Raw genomic sequence first — 6,798 nt, forward strand, 5'->3', positions numbered from 1 at the left:
GAGGCGGAGGTTGCAGTGAGCCGAGATTGCGCCACTGCACCCCAGCCTGGGCAACAGAGTGAGACTCTGTCTCAAAAAAAAAAGAGATTCATGACATCTGTGGGCTTTTTCTTTATATATAAACACATAATTGTTTGTAAACTTCTGGGGCATGTGAGTAACAATTCAGTTGCTCTGATTTCTTTTGAAGACTATCTGAGAATTACAAAAACTCTGTCTTCTTTTACTTGAGTGCCCATAATTATTCCATGTTCATTTTTTTCTGAACTGTGTATTGCTTATAATAAACTTGATAAGAAATACAATTCTTATATTTAATTTTACTTTTCCAAATTTGCAAGTATAAGTTATATTTGTCACATTGAAAATGTGAGTTTTTGTTTTTTGATGAAAGATTTAAAAATTCATTTTGCCTTTTTCTTAACTTTTTTTTCTGGTAAAGAGCAATCACATGAGGTTCTCTTTATTATTAGTCCACAGGGAAACTTTGTGAAATGGATAAAACATGTTGCTTCAGTAGGGGTGTCAGTGACTGATACTAGATAATTTATTTTAGTAAAGGGTTAGCACGTTTGGTTGCTTAATTATTGTTTGGGCAAAGTAGTTTAACCATTCTTGGATGCATAAGGCTGTTAGACTGCTATAATGAAAACGACATTTGCTTGAGGACGTCCTGTCTCATCTCCTTCTATTGACTTCCTTCATTGTAATTGACACTCCCGTACTTCTTCATAATCAGTGTGAAATAAGAGGCTGACTGCTGTTGGTAGGGTGATGGTCTTTGTCTTGGCTTAGTGACAAACATTCCAGGACTGTGGTGGTGTGCACTGTGAGCTATGTGATCTGCACAGAGTGACTGTCCGAGTATGTTAACTGATTCCCTTATGTTTCTGTGTGAGATTGAGTGTTTCTGTGTGTTTTCATTTTCTATTGCATACCAAATGTAGTAGTTAAAAGTATGCCTTCTGGCCGGGCGTGGTGGCTCACGCCTGAAATTCCAGCACTTTGGGAGGCCAAAGTGGGTGGAACACCTGAGGTCAGGAGTTTGAGACCAGCATGGCCAACATGGTGAAACTCTATCTCTACTAAAAATGCAAAAAATTAGCTGGGCATGGTGTTGGGTGCCTGTAATCCCAGCTGCTTGGGAGTCTGAGGCAGGAGAATCACTTGAACTCAGGAGGTGGAGGTTGCAATGAGTGGATATCACACTGTTGCACTCCAGCCTGGGCAACAAGAGTGAAACCTCATCTCAAAAAAACGTATACCATCTGCATGTGGCTGATTGGTTATTCCCATGTATACAGATCTTTAATGATAGGGTCATTAGCTCTGACTGCCTCTAGGGAAAATGCATTCTCTTATTCATCTACCATATCAGAGAATTTCACAAAACCTGAATGTCATTGTGTCACACGTATTAAACAGGAGCAGGTTTCCAGCTGTTGAGAAGCTAACATGTCTGTCAAATTTATACCCCAGGTTATGGCTGGCAGGATAGAAAGTTGAGTGCTGGAGACCACCTTTATCTGTCCAGATATTTATTCCAAAACTTCAAGCTGTCATCTGGTTTTCTCCCTGGCAGGAGGTCAATACAAATGTTCCTTTGTGCCTGATCTGGGGCGCAGAATTTCTAATGGGGGTGTCCCCTGCGGGGAAAGCCAGGCATGCCATTGACACCTCTTGGCCAGGCTTGAAGGCACTCTTTGCGGAGCTCCATGCAGGAGATTCATGAGGAGCTGTTTGATGAGTTCAGCTACTTTATCTCGTTTGGCAAAAAGCAGATGCACCATGCCAACAACCATGGGCAGAGTTGGTCTGGGATGAAAGTGGGCACAGTGGGGTCTCCAAAGAGACCCAAAAGACCAGGGAAGGCCGAAGATCCAGACCCAAATATGAAGACTCCCTGGAAAATGTTTTAGAGCTTTCTCAATTAAATGTCCCACAATCCCTTCCCAAAGGCATCTGGCATCTATTAGTCCATAATAGCAACTTAGGTGCACAGTCGCCAGTCATATACTTGTAGCAAAATCAAAGGAAACACTTTTGTGTTGTTTTTACTTTACACAAGGCTATGAATATCTTTGCAGGTTGCTACCATGTTTATGGTTTTAACTACCCACCCCAGATACCTCCTGCAGCAGGCAGCTTCAGTGCCCTCCCTGCCAGCACTTTTCTAAGATTTAAAAATGTACACTTACTAGAGAAGGGTTTTATCCAAATAGTGGGGGTTACACAGAAAGAGTCTTACGTTACTCTATGCGTTAGTCATCTCACAGAACTCATCCCTATAGCCCCTTCAGGGCAGGAGCTGTGCCCTCATATGTCTTCATAATATTTGATAAGGGAGAGCCTTTTTCTCAGTAATTTAGCCTTTTAATGCTGATGGAACCTGACCTAATAAATTCTATTTCCATTTCACTCATGCTTCAGGGAACATCTTATGTGTGTCCTAATAGGCTATGACAGTTTGCTATGGCTTCCATAATACAGTAACACAGGGTGAAGTGCTTTAACAACAAAAATGGAGTTTCTCACAGTTCTGGAGGCTAGAAATCCAACCTCAAGCTGGTGGCTGGGTGTTTTCTCTGAGGTCTCTCCTTGGCTTGCAGATGATCATCTTCTATCTCTGTGTCCACAAGATCTTCTCTTGTGCTTTTCTGTCCCCTGACTGCCTCTTTCGAAGAGGACCCCAGTCATGTTGAAATAGGATGCGTCCCAATGAATTCACTTAACCTTGATTACATTTGAAGAGACTGTGTGTTCTAATGTAGTCACATTCTAAAGCACTAGGTGTGAAAACATGAACGTATAAATTTTGGGAAGGGAACACAATTGAGCTCATGACATATGTTAATCCCTGGTAGATGACAGTCTCCCAGGAAAGAAATGACTCCGTGAAAGAATAGGCATATGTAAAGTGTGAATTGCTAAAGCCGGATTGTGTTCCAGAAGGGCTGTGACAGGTGCACTGCTAACAGGAGTTTCTGAATGTATCTGCCATTTTGGATCCAGACTCCCTGGATCTTAACCTTCTTTGAATTATTTGACAAGCTTGTCTCCACATGTCAAAGAAAATTTTGTTTCTATTTCCACTTTTCCAACTGGTATGTTTGAGTTACCTTTCAATTGTTTTATACTTTTTGGGTTTTCTGTTCATTGAGTTATCTCCTCAGATCCTTGGCCCTCTGACAGGCTTTCTCCCACCCTGGAATTTCCCAGCGTGGATGCTTTTACCAGGTGTGGGGTTGCTGTAGCTGTTTCTCTCCTTTTGAGGTTAGAAAACCCAGTTATGTTTTTTTAAGTCAAAAGGGTTGTGCTAGGGTTTCTTGCCCTGTGCCCTGTCTTTAAAACAGAGAGAAAATGTGGCTTCTCCATGCCCTTCCCCTCTATGTCAGGAACAGACTGAGCCTCAGGTAGCTTAGAGGAAATTTCATGCAACCCTCACCATGGAAGATTCTCATTCTGACCCGTGTGTTTTGGAGCAGCCATTTGACATCACAAAGCCTGTGTTTTCTCATTACTACACTGAGAATGATTTTTTGGAACTCTCTGGGATAGCGCTCTTCTTAAAGATTATTAATACAGGTGAGTGCTATTGTTCTACAGCTGATACAGTATGATGAAGATGCCTTGAAAGTATTAATGGATTAATTATTCTTTACCTCCACATCAAATTCAACATTGGAAGCCTAAAAAATTCTTCACCATAAACATCTATGTCCTCCACATGCACAAGTCTCCAAAGGATGGAGACCTCCAGGTCTGAGCCACACATTCCAGTCCTCTGGTGTTTCAGGTCTCGTCACTGACTGTGTGTTCCTTCTTGTACCCACCCCCCAACACACCCAAGTAAAAATATGAGTCTATCCTGAACCTACAGATTTGAATGAAGCCAACCCCCCAGCCAGGCACAAGGGAGAAGCTGATGCAGTCCCTGGCAGCAGCTTTCCGGGGTCGAACTATCTTCTTCATTTTCCTGAACTTTTAGCAGGACTTCACCACCACTCCGCATTCCCAGAGCAGCTGTTCAGTAGGCAAGCATCTGTTTTCTCCAAGGCACAGTGGTGACTCTGCCAGCTACTGTGTTTCAGAATAACAATGCATCTCTATGAGCCTCAGTTTCCATCTCTGAAGAGAATTGTACAATGAACCTCATATGGTTTTTGTGAGGAATGAATGACATAAAACATGAAAAGTGGATCCCTAGTGCCTGGCTCAGTGGAAAGGCTGCTGGGCATGCTCTGGTTTTTCCTATTTATATATTTTTTTCTGTTCTTTCACCCAAGAAGCTTTTTCTCATGTCTCAATGACTCATGTCCCTCTATAATTGGAAAAGCATATAGAAGACAAACCTGTTCTTACATTTGTAAAGGACAATTGAGCTTCATTTTAGCTGGACTTTATCTTTGACCCAGAGAGAATGGATATCCCTGGGTGCTGAGAAAGGCACAGTGAGATCTATCTAAAGAGGTGGGAGTTAGGGCTTATGTATTCATCACATATATATTAAGCACTTTTTCAGGCAGTTGGCATAATTCAATGAAGAAAGCAGATGACAGTTCCTAGGCCTCAATTTATTTTATGGAGTCAGACACTCACAGTGAACTTCATAAGCAGGTCATTTTGACAGAATGTGAGATATGATGCCCTTATGCCCTCCTGGAGGTGTGGATGCACGTCTCAGCTTCTGATCAGAAAGACACACCACAGGACCAAGTATAACATTTAAATATTTGCATAATTTTTTTAAAAGTAACATCCCTTCATGACAAAAACTCTCAAGAAATTAGGTATAGAATAAATTCACCTAAACCCATTAAAGGCCATGTACTACAAATAAACAGCTAATAATATATTAAATGAGACAAAGTTGCAAGCTTTTTCTATAAGACCTGGAACACAACAAGAATGCCCACTTTCATCAATCTTATTCAAAACAATACTCTATATCCAAGCCAGAGCAATTAGAGAACAAAATCAAAGACATACAGATTGGAAAGGAAGTTAACTTGTCACTGTTTGCAGACCACATAATTTTATACACAAAACCTTTAAGACTCCACTAAAAAACAGTTAGATCTAGTGTAGAAATGTAGTAAACTTGCAAAAGATAAAATCAATATGCAAGATCAGTGGGGTTTTTATACACTAACAAGAAACTATGTAAAAGTATTTGAAAAAGAAATCAAGAAAACAATTCCATCTATAATACCTACAAAAAGTATACCCAGAAATAAATTGAATCAGAAAGGTAAAATCTCTACATTAGAAGCTAAAAAGAGCTTTAAAAGTTGAGGCCAAAAATTAAATTGAAAAAATGGAAAGATGTCCCTTACTCATGAATTTCTAGAATTAATATCGTTATAATGTCTATATCACACAAGATAATCTACAGATTTAATATAATTCTTGTCAAAATATCAGTGACATACTTTATAGACATAAGATAAAAATCCTACGATTTATATGATACGAAAAAAGGCCCTGAAGAGTCAGGGCAATATGAACAAAAAAAAGTGCAAACATTACATTACTTGACAATGAAACATGGTACAAAGCTATAGTAACCAAAACAGTATGATATGGGCATAAAAACAGACACATATGTTAATGGAGCAAAATAAAAAGCTCAGAAATTCATGCATTTACAGCTAATTGATTTTAGATGAAGGTGACAAAAATGCACAATAAAGAATGACAGTCTCTTCAATAAATAGTGTTGGGAAAACTGGGTATTCACACAGAAAACAATAAAATAACACCTTCATTTTATACCATATATAAAAATTAACTTACAATTTATTAAAAACTTAAATGTAAGACCTGACACTCTGAAACTGCTACAACAAAAACATAGGGTGGAAGTCCCATGACATTGGTCTGAGCAATGAGATTTTGAATTTAACCTCAAAATTCCAGGAAACAAAACTAAAAATAAACAAATGAGATTACTTCTAACTAGGTCAGGCACAGTGGCTCACACCTGTAATCTCAGCACTTTGGGAGGAGGAGGTGGGTGGATCACCTGAGTTCAGGAGTTTGAGACCAGCCTGGCCAACGTGGCAAAACCCTGTCTCTACTAAAAAAATACAAAAATTAGCCAGGCGTAGTGGTGCATGCCTGTAATCCCAGCTACTGGGGAGGCTGAGGCAGGAGAATCGCTTGAACCCGGAAGGTGGAGGTTGCAATAAGCCAAGATCATGCCATTGCACTCCAGTCTGGGCAATAGAGTGAGACTCCATCTCAATAAATAAATAAATAAATAAGAGCGATAAAGACATGCAAATATAAAAAATACTGAGGAACAATTAGTGTAGGTAATTGTAGAGAAATACTAAAAGAAAGATAGAAAATAAATGTATTTTAAAATATTCACTTCTGAGTTAAGTTTGTAGATGTAGACACCTGACAAAGAGTTGCTCCTACATTACACGAACAAAAAAGCTGGAGATACTGCAAATGAATGAATGGCTTGTTCTGAGCCTTTTGGAGACCTGAAGTCACAGGGAAGATGACAAACCCAACATCAGGGGATGCAGAAACCTGCAGGTAATGGAGGCCCCCGGCTTTTATGTGCACCCAAAAGACCATGTACACTGGTAAAATTAAACCAGAACTTTTGAAGTAGTACTTGGTGGCTGTGTGTAGGTGGGCGAAGGAGAAGGTGAAACCCTGGAGTCTACAGACATAAGGTTTACACCTTTGTTAGAGTGTTTCTAGCAACCCTACAAGGCCTGTCAGGGAGGATGGGGTAGAATCCTGAGAATGCTTCCCCAACAGTGCTGATGGGGAGGGACC

Source organism: Mandrillus leucophaeus, unplaced genomic scaffold (assembly GCF_000951045.1).
Source record: "Mandrillus leucophaeus isolate KB7577 unplaced genomic scaffold, Mleu.le_1.0 Scaffold2217, whole genome shotgun sequence".
In the NCBI taxonomy this organism is placed as follows: Eukaryota; Metazoa; Chordata; class Mammalia; order Primates; family Cercopithecidae; genus Mandrillus; species Mandrillus leucophaeus.